Source organism: Vipera berus, assembly GCF_964194415.1.
Source record: "Vipera berus genome assembly, chromosome: 5".
In the NCBI taxonomy this organism is placed as follows: domain Eukaryota; kingdom Metazoa; phylum Chordata; class Lepidosauria; order Squamata; family Viperidae; genus Vipera; species Vipera berus.
In genome coordinates, this window is record NC_138207.1 from 23,627,115 (window position 1) to 23,647,214 (window position 20,100).

Genomic DNA, 20,100 nt, shown 5'->3' on the forward strand with positions numbered 1-20,100 from the left:
GTAGAATAAAGCTGAGCTGAAAGTATAGATCTTGTTGCAGTAATAATCACATCCACATTCTGTAAAATGTAAAGAGTAGACTCTGCAAGCCAATATGACTCACAGATGAAAATAATTTGGCTTGCATTTGAATGCAAACTGACCCTAATTTGCACTTCCTAAACTAATATGGGAAGCAGAATGCAATTATCATGAAGTTTTCTATAAATGTGGATTGGGGGATGAAATTTTCCCAGAAGAACATATCTACAGAAAATACCCACATAGCTAAATCGAAGGAAAACCTAATTTAGAACTGGTAAAGAGAAATTTATACAGGACAATGTACTTTATGAGAAATTCAAAGTATTTTTGTAAATCAATATATTATTAGAAAGAAAACTGTATAGACAAATCCTTGGGATCATCATGAGCTGGCTGAACCGAATTTTCACACTTGTGTTTTTCTGTGTATTTTTTTTAGTGTATGAGGTGGGGAAAAGGGGGTTGATTTTACTTATAGATCTCTGATAAGAGAAATGGCTTCAAAATGCATGCAAACGTTTCTTGCAAATAGATAAATATTCATAAAATGGGAAACTGTTATGGAAAATGGAGGGAACTATTAACTATTCAGGGAGCAAACCAGTACTTCAAAAACTTGAAAAGTTGTCTAAAGTAAAATAGAATTGTTTGTCCCTTAATAGTCAGTGTTCTCTTTCCCAATACTAAAGAAGAAAGAACGAGTGAAAATACTGTTTGAGCTTAAAGTTACACCCCTTGACTAAAGCTAAACCGGAAACTCAAGACCGTAATTCAAGCAAGATAACTGATTGATACACAGTGTTCAATATAATACAATACAATATAAATTTAAATGACCACAAAGAAACTTCTACCAAGGTAATTTAAAAATACAGTGTGACTCAAAGAATAATAATCACGACACTGTAGTGTAAATAAAATATCATAAATGATATCAAGCAGACGTGGGCAATTAGTGATGGCAAGTTACCTTCAACAGAGGATGAGGCAATAATGCAAGGGATAGATTCCTGTCACTGTTTTAAAACTGCAATGATTTTAAACCTTTGAAAGTTTCTATGTATTTTCTGTCTCAGAAAGGCAGGAAATCCTGTTCTAGTTTTTGACAATTGCTTCCCCAAAATTCAGCTGCACAATCAAAAAGGTCTTGGGAGATTTCACAAAAGGTGACAGAGAAGTTGTCACAAAAGATTTAAGAGTAATTGTCTGAGCAGTTATAAAAGCAATTTTAATGAGAATAAAATCATGTGATTTTTCATTGAATTACTACGGACCTTTTCTCCTAAAGTTCTCTCCAGTTCATTTAGTTTCAAATACTCTTAATCCATCTTAAATTTCTTAGCCGTGCTGAGAATCAGCCCACTTCAGCATCAAATTCAATACTAGCAATTTAGCACAGCAGGCCAGCAGATCCTGGAATCTTTTCATCTGCAATAGAAATGAAACTGCAGAGAAGGAGATAGAAAGAAGGAAATGCTTTGGAAAACAAAGATCAGGAATGAAAATCTGTAGGAAGTGATATGAAAGCAAATGTACTTTTTCACTCTCTCCAAAATATGCTTCAAATCTTTCTATGAAATGTGGACTTTATTGATTCTGTAATTCTGACATTGCTTTTCCAATGCTTCACTGGCCTATTTTATACCAGTAGTTCTGCAGTTTAGGCTCATTGTACCTTCAAAAAGATTGCCACAATAATCTGAACCCATTTTTTTCACACTTTATCTAGTAATGCATTTTGTCTAAGGGAGTGTCTCAACTTGATGACTTTGAGATATGTGTGGACCAACTCCCAGAATTCCCCAGCCAGCCATGCTGGCTGGGGAATTCTGGGAGTTGAAGTCCACATGTCATAAAGTTGCCAAGTTGAGAAACATTGCGCTAAGGTATAATTGAAACAATGCTTCTGTATATTTATACATATTTATATTTATTTAACCTAACTCATGTGGCAGTGACCTTGAAAAAGCTTGGCTCCATTGTTTAGTAACTAGAGGAAAATCACCAGAAAATCTCACAGAGATAGGCTACATTGAGAAGTCATAAGGCCTTAGAAGAAGGTAATGGGAAATCATGTTCATACCATTGTCAAGATAACTATATGGATGTGATTATGAAATGAGTTTGATTCAAGGGTTTCTTTATTTGTATCTTATTTCCCTGACAAAAAACAGTAACAGTTTATAGTATGATAAAGACCTACCATGCTAGTGTAAGAAGCCATCCAGAAACCTTAACACAACAACAGGTGCAAAAATATATATTCAGCTCAGAGAGTCAGGAAATATTAGAGACTTAGACTAATTTCCTTTCTGGCACAAATAACCAGCATCATTTGCTGAGTTCAAAGCACATAAACTTTATTATTGCTATCTCTAATACAGTATAAGAATCTATTCAATTAAAGTTCAAAGCTAAATTGGCACTAATAAAGGTCAAGAGAATTCACAGGGGGCTGGACCTAGGTCTCTTGTGGCAATGCAATGACTCCAAAGTGATAACATGTTTAACTCTGCCTTTCAGATCAGCCTGCTCTTCTTCCTACATTTCCCCAATTCCTTCAAGAAGGAGGGAGGGAAGAAAAAGCTTAGGCAGACTTATTATAGCCTATTTCAATAAGGTGTGGTTCTGGTCTTATGGAGGCAGTTTCCTGATCTTCTCTGACAGCTGGAGAGCGAGAGACAGGAAAACAAAATGGATGTAGATTGCATGCCAACAAGTTATTTTTACATTTGCTATTTCAGAATTCTAGTCTGGAGGGATTATACATAAATGTGGAATTCTGCACCAGACTCCATACAGCCTAATTATTGTAAGATGCCCAGAGATGCTTGATGGTGAGATGGGTGGCATATAAATTTAATAAATAAATAATGCTCAAGAGTGGGAAATATTGTGTAAAATGCAGCACCAAGTCTGATTATATAGTGCACTATTGATGTTACCTAGTTTGATAATGAAACATCTGCAAAGAAGAAAGCCTCAAGCTCAGAGAGCACCAAGGATCCCACAGCTTAACCTGAAGCTACAAATATTCTTTTCTATCTGTACTAAATATGAATACTTCATAGCAATAAAAAAACCCCGCTCATTCTTTGTCTTCTTTACTCAGGTATTAAACCTTACTGCTTTGGAGGAAAAGTGTATGTGATCATGAGCAGAAGATTTGCATAGAAGAGGCATGAGGTCAGTAGATTATGTACTCAAACGATAAATAGTTGAACTGATGTAAGTCTATTATGTCAGAAGCAGATAGGACAAGACCCTCAAGAAGGAATAAAGACCATCTTTTACAAAATCATTTAAAGGTGTTTTTTTTGCCATAAGAAAATACTACTGAAACCAACACAAAATAAACGTAACATTTGTATTCTTGGAATTACACTCAAAAAAACCCTCCCTTGTACATTTTGGCAGCAGTTAAATGTATCCTTAATCAAATTCAAATGGGCCTCAAATGATCGCAATGTTTGGAAAGGAGCCAGACAATAAGTAATTTAAACATCACAGGAAATTAAATTTTAGAATTCAATTTTGCATAAAGTTTTCTGTAATGAAAATGTCAGACGTAAATTATGAAGTCTGATTATATTCTTTTTTTAAAAAAAACTTTTTAATAAAATAATAGAGGCACTTGACAGTGAAGAACAAATGCATATTTTATGCAAGCAGCATTATGTTAAAAACTAGCATTCTCTGGAAATAATGGAACAGATGTTCACACTGCAGTATCAGTTATCAGGTGCTCTGTTAAACAGCTTCTAACACAAGTATTTATTAAAAATGCTAACAGGATTGTCTCTTAGGGTTATCTAATTGTAGGTTTAAACTGTGGATACTTAATATAATTAATTATACATGTGGAATTATATAGTTGGAGCATAATTTATTATATGTGTCAAAGTAGAAATTGCACTTTATTCCATTGTAAATTAATTTAATAAAGGCAAGGGGAACGACTTTAGTGAAAATATGAAATGGTTTATAATACAGTTATAAATGGGTGCTAATTCTATTTTTCATTGTTTTGGGAAAAGGGGATGAGGAATCTTATTTTATTTGGGATGTATTTTTCTATCTAATATGAAAAGGAGGTTAAAATGATTGTTAGCTGAAATGGCTTTAAACTTGATTAAGTAAGCTATCAGAACTTTCACTTCTGAGGTATTATATCACTGACCATCAATTGACAAGACATATTTAGCCTATATTGTATGCTGTAATTATGAAGTTCCCAAACGTATCTGGTTGGTCAGTAGAAAGCAGGATGCTGAACAAGAATTAGCCTTAAAATTTTACCCAACATGCTTTTCTAATCTTACTTTCAAGAGGATATATTCTTGGTTCACTGTGCATAGAGAATCAAGAAGCCTAGGGCACTCATTCTGTAGAGCAGGTTTTACCGGATCACACAGCATCATATAGATTGAATCCATGTTTTGTTCAGTTACAGTCTGGAAGGCATGCACAAAAAAACAAGAACAAACCTTGTCTACAAAACATACATTGCATATTTAGTTCAACTGATGACTAAACATGGCCAAAATTATCTAATCTTGAAAAGGTAAACAGGGTTGGACCTGATTAGTACTTGGATAAGAGACCATGAGGAAATCAAAGGCTGTAGGATTGACAGGAAAGTGTAAAAGAAAAAGTCTTGCAGAAGAAGACAATGGCAAACAATATTTGTCCCATTACCAAGAAATCTAGATAGATGTTTTCATCCAATTACCAGGAGTTAAACTTGATGCAAAGGAGAGTGCATCTTTCTTCTCGGCATGCATATATCACGGGCAATATGCATTCCAACTGAATGAAAGAAAAAAAGAGTTCCTCATCTGTCTAAAAGGCAGATTCAGTCTTTTGTTCCTTCAGTACACAATAAGGGAAGTATAATACAGCTCTATTTATTTGAATGGCAAGCAGAGCATCCATCAACTGAAATGAGATGCTAAGATAAATGAGATTACTATTGACACAACCACTGAGGGAACACAATAAATTTTGGCAAATGTGAATTGAATCCTTTACTTCGATGAGCTGCACTGTATTTTTTTCCTTGCTGCTTTTCTAACATTGAATATTAGTCAAACCAATAGAAGAAAAAGTACAGATTTAAACTAGATCTACTTTATCTCCTCCCTTCTGCTTCCTATATATATATATATATATATATATATATATATATATATATATATATATATATATATATATATATATGTATGTATGTATGTATGTATGTATGTATGTATGTATGTATGTAGGGACGCTGTGGCTCAGTGGGTTAGGACGCTGAGCTTGTCGATCAGAAGGTCGGCAGTTTGGCGGGTCGAATCCCGAGTGCCGCGTAACAGAGTGAACGCCTGTTACTTGTCCCAGCTTCTGCCAACCTAGCAGTTCGAAAGCAAGTAAAAATGCAAGTAGAAAAATAGGGACCACTACGGTGGGAAGGTAACAGCGCTCCGTGCGCCTTTGGCATCTAGTCATGACCACGGAGACATGACCATGGAGACATCCTCGGACAAGTGCTGGCTCTTTGGCTTTGAAACGGAGATGAGCACCGGCCATTAGAGTTGGAAACGACTAGCAAGCATGTGCGGGGGAACCTTTACCTTTATACACACACACACACACACACACACACACACACACACACACACACACACAAATAAAATAACCCAATAATAACCTTGATCCTTCCATTAATAGCACCAATGTTTTAGCGACAGTCCTGTCATGTCTCTAAAAGCCCTCTTAACTGTGCTACAAAAACATACCTGGAATCTGGAACCTATCTTCCTGCCCAGTGGAAGGTCATTCCACTCGTGTCATCACTGAGATATGCTCAGGCCAAGTTGATTTTATGCCCCTATTCCAAAGGTGTGAGTTAGCAGCTGGCATTTCTTATAGGTGATATAAGTTCTGTTTATATCACAACTGAAGTTTAGATTTTGAGGATAATTACAGAGCGATTCTGTGCTTTTTTCAACAGTGTTCTATTGTCTTATTATTTAGGTTACATTTCAAAACATTGAATTATAAGAGCATTATGTAAATACATACTATTGTAAATACATTGTCAAAGATAATCATTCCATATAAATCTTATATATTTATCATTTTTTCCTCCCTCCGTCTTTCCCACTAACTCTGGCTCTAGTGATCTCTCCAGAGAAGAAATATAAAAAACCTCAGTTATTTTTTAAAGGATCTGAAAGTCAAACTAAGAATATATCCAACCATGCCTCTTCCTCTCAAAAGCTCAAAATATGCTAGAATTTTCTTCCAGCCCAAGCCCATCTCTATATACAGTACTTATCTAATTCAAGTCGGAACATTTTATCATTGTGGGTGAAAGTTGGAGAGAAGTAGCTGTAAACACATATGTCCAAATGCTCTTTAGAGATAAATGGTCCAAGGTGTGTATGTGTGTACACGTGTAAAAAAAAAAGTCAAGATGATTGCAGGAGACCCTCTACCATTCCAGAAAAATGGATGTCTAGTCTCTTCTTGAAAATCCCCAGTGAACCCACAATTTCTGGAGGTAAACCATTCCATTGATTAATTGTTCTCACTGTCAGGAAATGAGCTCTAGGTTGGCTCTCTCTTTAAAGATCTTCTACCTGTTTTTTTAAGATTAAGAATGCTGGAAGAAATATCAACAAGCTAAGATATGCAGATGATACCATTCTAATGGCAGAAAGTGAAGAAGAACTAAAGAGCCTCTTGTTGTGGGTGAAGAAGGAGAGTGCAAAACTTGAGTTGAAACTTAACATTAAGAAAACCAAGATCATGGCATCTGGCCCTCTCAATTCCTGGCAAATAGATGGGGAAGAAATGGAGGCAGTGACAGATTTTATTTTCCTGGGCTCCAAGATCACTGCAGATGGGGACTGTAGCCAAGAAATTAAAAGACGCTTGCTCCTCGGGAGGAAAGCCATGGCAAATCTAGACAGCACACTAAAAAGCAGAGACATCACGCTGTTAACAAAAGTGCGCATAGTCAAGGCTATGGTCTTCCCAGTTGCAATGTATGGCAGTGAAAGCTGGACCATAAAAAAGGCTGAGTGCCAAAGAATTGAAGCCTTTGAACTATGGTGCTGGAGAAGACTCCTGCGAGTCCCTTGGACTGCAAGGCAATCAAACCGGTCAGTCCTAGAGGAGATCAACCCTGACTGCTCTTTAGAAGGCCAGATCCTGAAGCTAAAACTCAAATACTTTGGCCACCTAATGAGAAGGAAGGACTCACTGGAGAAGAGCCTAATGCTGGGAAAGATTGAGGGCAATAGAAGAAGGGGACAACAGAGAATGAGGTGGCTGGATGGAGTCACTGAAGCAGTAGGTGTGAGCTTAAATGGACTCCAGAAGATGGTAGAGGACAGGAAGGCCTGGAGGAACGTTGTCCATAGGGTCGCGATGAGTCGGACATGACTTTGCAGCTAACAACAACAACAACCTGTTATTTCTTGTCCTGTTATCAGATGTTTTGCAAAATAGTTGATGTTGACCCCTTCTCTGTGACAGTCCCTCAAGCACTGGATGAATGCTATCTTATCACCTCTAGTCCTTCTCTTTGTTAGACTAGTCATACCTAGTTCCTTCAGTCGTTCATTATATAGTTTAGCCATGATACCCCTTATACTTTTGTTATTCTTGTTTGCACTATTTCTAAGGTCTCAATGTCTTTTGGGTAATGTGGTGACCAGAATTGGATGCAGTATTTTAAGTCTGGTCTTACTCATCATTGGCATACTTCAGTCTCGAGAGACTATGATATTGTGCTCTGGAAAGAGGTCCTAAAGCAGCATCTGGTGTGGCTAAAAAAGGCCAATTCGAGAGTGGCAGTCCCTTCCACACTGAGGGCAGATACAATCTGTCCCCTGCCCAGCCCCCAGATTTCACTGGTTCCGGGACTGCCTCTTTGCCTCAGCCTGCCGCACAAGTGTCTCTTTGAATTGGAGAAGGCCATGCTGTGTCTTTAGCCTCCAAGCTGAGTGATTAGAGGTCAAGGTTTCCCAGCTGTTAATGTCCATTCCCAAGGACTTTAGATCCCTCTTGCAGATATCCTTATATCGCAACTCTGGTCTCCCTCTGAGGCACTTTCCCTGCACTAGTTCTCCATACAGGAGATCTTTTGGAATCCGACCATCAGCCATTCTCATGACATGCCCAAGCCTGCGTAGACGTCACTGTTTCAATAGTGTATACATGCTAGAAATTTCAACACATTCCAGGACTGCGCTATTTGGAACTTTGTCATGCCAGGTGATGCCAAGAATACGTCAGAGACAGCGCATATGAAAGGTATTTAACTTTCTCTCCTGCCATGTGTAAAGGGTCCAAGACTCACTGCAGTACAAGAGTGTGCTCAGGACGCAGGCTCTATAGACCTGGATCTTTGTATGTTCTGTCAGCTTCTTATTAAGCCATCATTTACTTTCACTAAATATTAAGATTAAATTATAGCTGATGTCCAGAGATCAATGCACTTTTAAATAAGCTCCATATCAGCTACAGCAGTTGTTATCATCTTGACCATTTCTTTGGCAAATTGAAAAACTATTTCTTCAACAATGTTTTACTCTTAAAGTTACATATTTGAATGAAAGTAGTGAAGAAAATCTACTGTATTATTTGAAAGGCTCTTCTACACTTTGATATAAAATTGAATATGATTGTCATAACTTTCTGCATGCAAATCTCATTCCTTTGACGCCAAATAGCCAAGTAGTTAATGAGCCCACTATTATATGGCCATAAGAATTCACTCTGTATTTCTTACCTGGAATCACAATCTTACCTGGAGGAAATCTCACTGCATTCAACGGACTTCAACCCTTAAGAAGACTATTTAGTATTGTAGGCTAAGCTTACAATTTGTGATCAAGCTTCTGAATGTATTGGGGATGAGAAGGAATTGGTTTATTTTAAACTCAGTGTTTAGGGATGGGGTGAAGGGCATAAACTCTGTGATACTTTGCACTGAATATCTGCTTTGGAAAGTTGCCAACCTTGTGATCTTTTCCTGAGACCTGTCAAAATGCGTTTCAGGATATCAGGAGATATCACAGGGTTAGCAGCTTCCCAGTTATACTCTTCAAGAGAAGACAGGCTGTAAGGTGGTTTAACTTCTATCAAAAGAAATGACATCTCTTCTTCGTAAGAGTTTTTTTCACAAGAGAGAGATGGCCAGAAGGAAGCTATTCTTAGGCAGGCCTGAATTAAAGATAATTCTTGGTATGTTATTATTATTTTAGCTTCCTACAAGCTACAGATATCATTATTTTGGTTTAGTGGTTCCTTCTGGACACCTCACTTTAGGCAGGCTGCCTATTGTGGCTACTGTGGTCCTTTATCTACAACTTTTCTTGTAAGTTGAGCTCATATTGAGTGGAAAAGTCTTGCTATTTTAGTTAGACAAAGGTTCTGATTTGCCTTTCAGCAGAAATTATTCTTCTCTAAGCGTTTAGACCCAAAATAGACATATCTCTTTATTTTTTAAAAACAAATAAAATCAAATTACTAAAATATAATGTTAGCCATGGTGGCACAGTGATTAGAATACAGTACTGCAGGCTAGTTCAGCTCACTGCCAGGAATTTGATCCTGACCAGCTCAAGGTTGACTCAGCCTTCCATTCTTCTGAGATCAGTAAAATGAGGATCCAGATTGTTGAGGGTAATATGCTAACTCTGTAAACCACTTAGACAATGCTGTGAAGCATTATGAAGTGGTAGGTAAGTCTAAGTGCTTTTGCTATTGCTATAATTTTCACGCCTATGGCTTGGTTCATACATAATCCTAAAGTGTAATGTAACTTGCTTGACTCTGGCTCAACATTGTTTTTGAATCCATCAATTATGATTTAAAGCAGGGCTATGCATGGCAAATGGAATTGCTACCCTGGCCTTAGAATGATCCAAATCCTTTCTCCAAAATAAGTAAATACTGAGAGAGTGGAAAGGAAAGATTTCCTTTTTCCTTTTTGTTGCTGAGTTCATTTCCCCCTATCATCTTTATCCATTAATTCCAATATATCCTTAAACAACTTGAAATTTCACGCTTAATGTAATTGGTAGATAGAGAAAAGTTGGGAATAGTGGTGGTGGTGGTGGGAGAGAATACAGTATTTGTCGAGAAACCCATAGCATTTCCCATAAGCTTCCTGATATAATTAAACACCAACACATTCATAACCTTTTCAGCACAATCAGTAATAATCAGCAACACCTTGCTGGATATATGTATATATTTATAAGCTTATGTCTCAGTTAAAAATAATCATGTAAAATGAGTCATAGATTTCAGCTACTGAATTGATAAGATGAAGAAAGGGGGACCTTGGTTCTGTATCTGAATCAACATATAGCTTTGTAATCTACAGCAAAGGTTGTTCATGATATGCAAGACAGTTTATGATAGTCTCTTTCAGCTTCTGATACTTAATTGCTGTGTTTGGTTTGTGGGGGGGGGCAGGCGGGCAGAGAAACCCCAGCCTCCTTCCTTTTCTGGTGGTCCTTTTAAAAGGTTTTAGAGGGTTACAGGATGAGCATGATGGGGCTGAGCTTGGGAAAAATCAGGCAGCAAGGCCTCTGGAATTCATTAATCTTGTTCCTCACAAGCTTGACCACCCCTTAATGACAATGATATGATAAGAGTTCAGTTTTAAATACATCCTGAATTGCTCCCTGCCAAGGAGAGAATGGAAAAAAATAGTATTAGCTTTTATGGATAAAACTACACAAATGCAATCTTGCAAGAAGCAAAACTGAGCAATTGAGACTAAGACACACTTTTCAGGAACGGTTACATGAATAATGTCTTCTGAAATGGTATCACATATTGCAATAGGTTTAGAAATGTTGTTACCTAAGAAAACCAAAGCCAGGTGCAGCAGCATCTACTGCAAACTACAATAATACTAAATGATGTCTGATTATGTCATTCCATAAATGCTGCAATTTGTACAATTATCCTGATGTCCATGGCAAGTATGAAAAATCTGGCATTGGAATCATATGTCATGGTGAATGTTCCATCAATGGCCATGGATTCTTTCTTTCTTTCTCTCTCTTGGACAGACATAACTGTGCTCCAATTTAAAGAGAGTGCTGTCATTGCCAAAACTATGTTAGACTTATCATTAGGCATTAGTCTTAATGCAGAAGAACCTTTCTGGCTTGGCAGACCAGTGGGGGCGGGGAGAGGGAACGCACTCATGAGCACGATTGCCCGCTGCTTGCGCAAGTGGAACTGCACACATGATAGCCCACTGCTTGCATGAGTGGAGCTGCTCATGTGATCGCCCACTACTTGTGCAGCCTGGTTCTGAATAGGCCATGGCCCGGGGGTTGGAGACCCTGTCTTTATGTGTTCTACTGATTTCACTAGATCTAATTTAAATGTGACTAAACATGGCTTTAACTCAGTTGGCCTGGTACAACTACTTCTGTACTGAACTCTTAACAAAGCAAATTCAACTGCTTTGCAGAGATGCTGCATGTGTAATTATCACCAAGAGTAATATCCTTGAGGAGGACAATATAAAGTGGTAGCAGTAGTAGACTATGAATAAAGTTATGTCCATCCTTCTCTCAGGGAAGTATTGATATCTATATTTTTTCTTGAATGTTTCTGACATCTCTACTAGGATAGGGGTTCCCTAAGAACCAATCATACAAAGGAAAGTAGCATGCATTTGCAATGGCTCTTCTTTACTCTAGCCCCAGTTTAAAACCATCTGATTTGGCTACTCTAGAATGTGCAGTAAGACCTTTATACAAAGAAAATACATTGAGAATTAAAGAGCATATAATTTGCTAAGCAACATTTCCTATTCTTAACTTCTAGGAACTTAATTAAAGGAATGATGCTTAATATATTGTAGCTAAAGCAATCATCAATCCCACATGAATCCTAGAAGTGAAGTAGAGGTCAAGGCTATCTAAATCATTAACCTTTGGTGAGAGAGACATAATTCACTCCCTACTCTAAAAAATACAGCATTTTAAAAAATAGTGAACAAATTAACAATTTAAATGAAAAAGACAATAAATTCACATTTGGGAAGCATGCAAGTTATTTCATTTTTTCTTGCATGTTTGCAATAATGTTGCAGCATATTAAATATTTTATTAGCTTTGATTTTAAAGAACCATAGTGACAAGTTGCACAAGCACTGGCCTTTTTGCCTGTTATCATTGGTTTGAATTATTCTATAGCAGACATGTCAAACTCGCAATGTCACGTGATGTCACGCAACGTATTGGGACAGTTTTGCCATTGCTACAATGGGGTGGGTGCAGCTTCCAGATGATGCATCCAGCCCACAGGCCGGCAGTTTGACACCCCTGTTCTATAGGATGTCTGCATTTCAAATAAGGGTAGTAAAAAAGTTAAGATGGCACCACAATTTTGTAAATGAAGCCCTACCTTTTTTTTACATGTGTTGTGTGTGATACACAGAAAAAGAATCAGAGCTTCAACCACATAATCATGGCCAACAATTTGACTTTTTGATCTCCCCTACAAATACTCTAGGTATAATTTGGAGATACTGCAATGGAAAGTGTTGATATGGATGATTATTTGTAATGAACTTTGAAACTTCACATATGTGTCGGGCCTCGGGAGCCCGACACTCAAAGGGGGGTCCCTCCACCCCCTCGGCACACCCTGCCTCCCTCCCGCCGATCCTACCCGGCACCAAAATGGCTCGGAAGGCCCCGGGATCCACGCCGCCACTCCCGCCGCCTCCGGACGCGCCGCGGCTGCTGGCCTCGCCCGGCGGCGCGTCAGCTCACGGCTCCCCGGCTTGGAGGGCTCCGAGATCCGCGCCGCCTCTTCTGCCGCCTCCGGACGCGCCGCGGCTGCTGGCTTCGCTCGGCGGCGCGTCGGCGCAGGGTTCCCCGGCTTCGGAGGCTCCGGGGCCCGCGCCGCCTCATCTACCGCCTCCGGACGCGCCGCGGCTGCTGCCCTCGCCCGGCGGCGCGTCGGCGCAGGGTTCCCTGGCCTGCGGCCTGCCCGGTGGAGGCTCGGGCCGGCTCAGCGTCCCAGCGGCCTGGGAGGCTTCGGGAGCCTCGGCCTCGCGGCGGATTGTTACAGAGGCTCCGCCGTTGCAGTCGCCTTCTCTGGCCGACGTCATGCCTGCACGGGACTGTGTGGATTGGGAGCCGGCGCTGCCATTAGGGGATGGGACCTTCCCCGCTGCGGTGACCGGGTGGCTGGGGGCCTCGGGCGTGAACAACGACAGGGGGGCACGGAGTTGGGCGCGGCAGGGAGTGGGTGAGGGGGAGGAGCACGGTGGCGGAAACACACGGGAGGGGGCTTACCTGTCAGGCCGACGGGCGAAAGGCCTTGTAGGGGAGGGGTGGGGAAGATATAGAGAGTGGGAGGGCGGGGGCGTGTTTGGGTGGAGTATGGGTGGGGTTTTTGGGTGTGTATATAGTAGCGTTGGCTGCAAGTAGCGGCCAACGCTGGCTTTGTTCCCTGTTGTGGCTGCTGCCTTGAAGAATAAAGTGTTTGCAGATCGCATCGGTTGTCTCCCGTTCCTGTGTTCAGCATACTGCCCTGCTTGCTGCAGGACGGGTTTTGACAGAAAGCCAGCGTTTTCCCCTTAGCATCGTGGCCTGACTGCCCTTCTGCTGTGTTCCGTTAATGCGCCATGGCAGAGGGCACGCAAGGGGCTGCTTTGGAGACTGTATCGGAGGAGGCTGGCGTGGCCGGGGCGGAGGCGACAGCCCCTGCGGAGAGGGGCGTGGAGGACGTCCAGCCTGCTGTGAGGCCTAAAGTGCGGGATGTACCACCAGCAGACCCCGTGGTGGAATCCCAGGGTGCTGGTAGCCAGTCCCAGGGGGGGGAGTGGTGGCTGAGCTCGATCCTGGGGCGCACAGGGGTCGAGCAAGGACGAACGGGCCGGCCCAGTGGGGCTCCACTGGGCTGGAGGGAGCGTCGGCTGACTGACGAAGACGGAGAGGATTACAGTTATTCAACCGCACCCGGGAGCCAAACCATGGACATGCTGCGCGATAGGTTCGGAGAAGTCGGGGCTCGTGACGGCGGTTCCTGGGTGGCCATGGGCCCCGACGATGACACGGGACAGTGGTCTCTTGGGGGGGCTCCCAGTCAGCCAGCAACGTCCCGTTTCCGACTGGCCAGCCCAAAGTTCAAGGTGCCTGGGGAGGGTGGCGTTCGGGCCCCATCCACACGAGCACAAGGAGGGCGTGATGTCTGGCCAACGCCTGATCGAGGCCCTGGCCGTCCGGCACCCAGATCGGTGGGGGTGTCCCAGGCTCAGACCCGTCCACCTGTTGGACATTGGGGTCCGGGTGTGGTGTGGGGACCCCCACCGCTTACCACAACCTATGACGGGCATCCCGACCGCCTGGCCATGTTCCTAGGGCAGGTGATTAACCATCTGGACGGGTATGCCCATGCCTATCCATCACAGTGGGCGATGGTGGTGGCGGTCACCGCGTGCCTTCAGGGAGAGGCTGCAACCTGGGCAGCGGACCTTTACAGTGACCACGCCCGTGAACTCGGGGACGTGGGGCTGTTCTTGGAAGCTCTGCGCGTCCGCTTTGAAGATGTGTCCCGCTTACATCGCGCGGAGGCTGAAGTGTTAGCCATCAGGCAGCGAGGACGACCGGCAGAGGAGTATGTGCTCGAGTTCCGAAGGGTTGCGGGCAGGTTACGCTCGTGGCCCGAGCGCTTGTTGGTGCACCACTTCCGGGCCGGTCTGGATGGGGCTCTCCGACGGGCATGTGTGGTGCGGGGGGTTCCTGCACGGCTTCAGGATTGGTTCCGGGTGGCGGTGGAGCTAGATATTGGGTTGCAGGACACCCGGGGCAGGCCAGTAGTGGGTCCTGGAACCTGGAGGGCCCCGGAGGGGCCGAAGACCGGGAGCCGGAAGCCCGAGCCGGTGGCGACACAACCCGGCCCCCTACCAGCATCCCGTCCAACGATCCGCTGTTTCCGCTGTGACCAACCGGGCCATCGGGCGGTGGACTGCCCGTTACCTCCGCTACGACCAAGTTCCAACCCTCCGGTGGCGCGGGTCCCGACCCCCAGGAGGGCTGCGGAACGCTCCAGAACGGCGTACCAGGTGGCCGACAAGACACCCCGAACATCAACACCGGTGCGTCCAGTGGGCCCGGCGGACGGACGGACTGACACATCCGATGGGTCTGAGGATCACGAGTACGAAGAGGACCCGATGGTAAGCGCTCCGGTGTGCCCTTTTGTGCTGCCTGTGGTGTTGATAAGCCCACGAACGGGTGAGAGGAGGGAGTGTAAGGCCTTGGTTGATACAGGCAGCACGCGCTGCCTCATTAGCCTGGTGATGGCAAGGGAGGCCGGTATCCCCCTTCAACGGCTCCCCAAACCTATCCGATTTCAGCAGGTAGACGGGTCCCTTTTGGGTGGAGCACCTATTACGCATGTAACGGCACCGGTGAGAATGGAATTGGGTACACACTGGGAGACTCTCCGGTTTGTCGTGGTGCCGTCTATGACGGAGGCGGTTATCTTGGGGCTCACGTGGTTGGACAGGTGGGGCCCCACGGTTTGGTGGGAGGGGGGATGCCGACACCTCCGTCTCGGGACAGGGCCCCAGCCTCCTGCAAAGCATTCCTTCATGGGTCCGGAGGGGATTGGTGGGCCAGAGGGGGCCGCTGGGGTGGGGACTGAGTTTGAGACACAGGTGCCACGGGAGTACAGCGATCTCGCAGATGTGTTCAACGAGAAGGAGTGCGATGTTTTGCCACCCCACCGCCCGACGGACTGCGCTATTGAACTGGAGCCGGGGGCAAAACTGCCGAAACCCCGTATGTACGCAATGGCACCCCGGGAGATGCAGGAGCTCCGTCAATACATTGACAAGAACCTGCGGAGGGGGTTCATCCAGCCCGCTCGGTCTAAGATGGCGGCCCCTGTCTTGTTCAGGGAGAAGAAAGATGGGACTCTAAGACTGTGTGTTGATTATCGGGGGGTCAACGCGGTATGTGTAGAGCACTTGTACCCCCTCCCTTTGGTGAAGGACCTTTTAGCTCATTTGGCTACGGGCCGGGTGTTCACCAAGTTAGACCTCAGAGAGGCGTACTACCGTGTTCGGATTAAAGCTGGTGACGAATGGAAGACGGCTTTCAACTGCCCGCTGGGGAGCTTTCAGTTTAGGGTAATGCCGTTTGGACTGCAAGGAGCCCCCGCGGTCTTCATGCAGTTGATCAACCAAGTCCTGCATGACCATTTGTACCGGGGGGTCCTAGTTTATCTTGACGACATCCTCATATATTCGTCAACGTTGGAGGAGCATGTCGCCTTAGTCCGGAGTGTGCTGACCAAGCTGAGGGACGCCCAGTTATATGTGAAGCTCTCTAAATGTGAGTTTCACAAACCCCGGCTGGACTATTTGGGATATCGGGTGTCCTCCAACGGGGTGGAGATGGACCCGGGGAAGGTGGAGGCTATCCAACAGTGGCAGGCCCCACGGACCCGGAAACAATTGCAGAGCTTTCTAGGCTTTGCTAACTTTTATCGACAATTTATTCCACACTTCGCTTCCATCGCCCTACCGCTCACGGATCTACTACGGACTAAACAGTTGGCAACGTTGCCGCGGCCAGGGCAGAAGCTTGTATGGACCACTACATGCCAGCGGGCTTTCGAGGCGCTCAAGGCGCAATTTGCTAAGGAGCCCGTCCTACAACACCCGAACCCTGACCTGCCCTACGTAGTACAGGCTGACGCAAGCGATGTGGCTGTTGGAGCTGTCCTTTTGCAACGGCATGCAATGGGAGGATTACGGCCCTGCGCTTACGCCTCCAAGAAGCTAACAACCGCGGAGAGGGCTTGGGCTATCTGGGAGAAAGAAGCCTTCGCGGTCCGCTGGGCCTTGGGGACTTGGAGACATCTTCTGGAGGGGGCTAGTCAGGAGTTCGAGGTTTGGACGGACCATAAAAACTTAGAAGCCCTGCAGACACCCCGCCGTCTGTCTCCGAAACACGTACGGTGGGCCCAATATTTCCACCGCTTCCGGTTCCGCCTCAAGTATGTGCCCGGGGGTAGAAATTTTCTGGCGGATGCCTTATCTCGGCTACCACAGTACGATTGTCGAAAAGAGGAGGTAGTACAGGCACTGGTACCACCGCCCCGCCCGGTAGAGGAAACGGAGCACAAGGCCAATGTTGTGACAGACGGGTTTCTGCGGACCTGTAAGGGGGTTTTGGCGACTGATGAATGGGCACAGGCGCACCCCGACACCCTCTCGTTGCGGGATGGCTTAGCTTGGCACGGGGCCAGGCTGTATGTGCCTGCGGCGGCACGGGACCAAGCGCTCTATCAATGCCATGATGCCAGGCAGGCGGGTCATTACGGGTTCGTGAAGACCCTGCATCTGGCCCGCCGCCAGTTCTGGTGGCCGACCATGAGACGAGACATCGAGAGCTATGTGCAGAAGTGCCGCATTTGCGCAACCACCAAGCCCTCTACTAAGAAACCGGCGGGCCTGCTACAACAGGTGGCAGATCCCGTACGACCTTGGCAGGACATCGCCATGGACTTTGTGGTCGAGCTACCGGAAAGCAGGGGATATAACGTTTTGTGGACGGTAGTGGACCTGTTCTCGAAACAAGCCCACTTTATCCCGTGCAAGGGATTGCCTTCAGCCCGTCGGCTGGCCTGGTTGTTTGTTCAACACATTTATCGTCTCCACGGGGTGCCACGACGTATCATCTCCGACCGTGGAGTACAGTTCACGGCCCGGTTCTGGAGGGACTTCGTGCGTTGTATCGGAGCAACACAGGGCCTGAGCTCGGCGTACCACCCAAGCACAAATGGAGCCGCGGAACGTGCAAATGCGGCGGTGGAGCGATACCTGCGTTGTTATGTTTCATACCAACAGTCTGAATGGGTAGACCTGCTATCCCTCGCGGAAGTAGCCTACAACAACGCAGTGCATAGCAGTACCGGGTTCTCCCCCTTTAAAGTGGTCTCTGGTTACGAGTTCGTTCCTATCGCGGGATGTGACCAGGGGGCCCCGGCTTCCTGCACACCTGGGGAGTGGATGCACCGGTTGGAGGGGGTGTGGGGGATAGCTAAGAAGGCGCTAGAGCGAGCTGCAGGGTCATACAAAGAGCAGGCGGACAGGAAGAGACGGCCGTTTGCACCTCCCAAAGTAGGTGATCTTGTCTACCTCTCCACAAAATACCTGCGGCTACAGGTGCCGTGTAGAAAGCTAGGGCCCAAATACCTCGGGCCCTTCCGGGTTATACAGGTAATAAATCCTGTCACCGTCAGACTTCGGCTACCCCCCCTACTTGGAAAGATACACCCCGTCTTCCACAGTAGCCTGCTGAAGCCTGCTACAACCGCCTCTGTGGCGGTGGGGGAGGGCGGCCCGGGGCCTATACACGGCAACCACTATGAGATACAGGAGATCCTGGACTCCCGGAAACGGAGGGGGCGGGTGCAATACTTGGTGCTCTGGAAGGGGTACCCCATGGAGGAGGCCACCTGGGTACGGGATGGGGATGTGTGCGCACCACGCCTTCTCCGTGCTTTCCACCGGAAACACCCGGGGAAGCCGGGGGGGACCCAGGGGGGGATTGCTGGTCATGTTACAGACTGCTCACCTCTCTCTCCTTGCATTCCAGGTGGACCCCTGGTAGAGGGGGCAGCATGTCGGGCCTCGGGAGCCCGACACTCAAAGGGGGGTCCCTCCACCCCCTCGGCACACCCTGCCTCCCTCCCGCCGATCCTACCCGGCACCAAAATGGCTCGGAAGGCCCCGGGATCCACGCCGCCACTCCCGCCGCCTCCGGACGCGCCGCGGCTGCTGGCCTCGCCCGGCGGCGCGTCAGCTCACGGCTCCCCGGCTTGGAGGGCTCCGAGATCCGCGCCGCCTCTTCTGCCGCCTCCGGACGCGCCGCGGCTGCTGGCTTCGCTCGGCGGCGCGTCGGCGCAGGGTTCCCCGGCTTCGGAGGCTCCGGGGCCCGCGCCGCCTCATCTACCGCCTCCGGACGCGCCGCGGCTGCTGCCCTCGCCCGGCGGCGCGTCGGCGCAGGGTTCCCTGGCCTGCGGCCTGCCCGGTGGAGGCTCGGGCCGGCTCAGCGTCCCAGCGGCCTGGGAGGCTTCGGGAGCCTCGGCCTCGCGGCGGATTGTTACAGAGGCTCCGCCGTTGCAGTCGCCTTCTCTGGCCGACGTCATGCCTGCACGGGACTGTGTGGATTGGGAGCCGGCGCTGCCATTAGGGGATGGGACCTTCCCCGCTGCGGTGACCGGGTGGCTGGGGGCCTCGGGCGTGAACAACGACAGGGGGGCACGGAGTTGGGCGCGGCAGGGAGTGGGTGAGGGGGAGGAGCACGGTGGCGGAAACACACGGGAGGGGGCTTACCTGTCAGGCCGACGGGCGAAAGGCCTTGTAGGGGAGGGGTGGGGAAGATATAGAGAGTGGGAGGGCGGGGGCGTGTTTGGGTGGAGTATGGGTGGGGTTTTTGGGTGTGTATATAGTAGCGTTGGCTGCAAGTAGCGGCCAACGCTGGCTTTGTTCCCTGTTGTGGCTGCTGCCTTGAAGAATAAAGTGTTTGCAGATCGCATCGGTTGTCTCCCGTTCCTGTGTTCAGCATACTGCCCTGCTTGCTGCAGGACGGGTTTTGACAATATGAAGAAGACTTCTTGGCATGTGCATATAACTGAAGAACTTCCAGTGTTCTAGATCATGTTCCATACTGCTCAAAACAAAGGGAGAAAAATGAGGGATTCAGGAGATATAGGTTGTCGAGACAGAAAAAATACAAAAATCTGGTTTCAATAGTATTTATTAAAATAACTGTTGAAGCAGGAATAGAAACACCCACACCCTGTAATTTTCCTAGGTACATTATGCACAGTTACATTGTTCAATATGACGAGTAGCTCTTATGGAGGACCCATGCATGTTTTAGACTATAGCTAATTATTCAAGAGGAAGTCAGCTTCTGGTCTTTCATACTCCCAATAGCACAATCAATGTGTCAGAATCTCATGCTACATCTCACACCATACCACAACAGACACAGCAATAATTCACAAATGAAGACA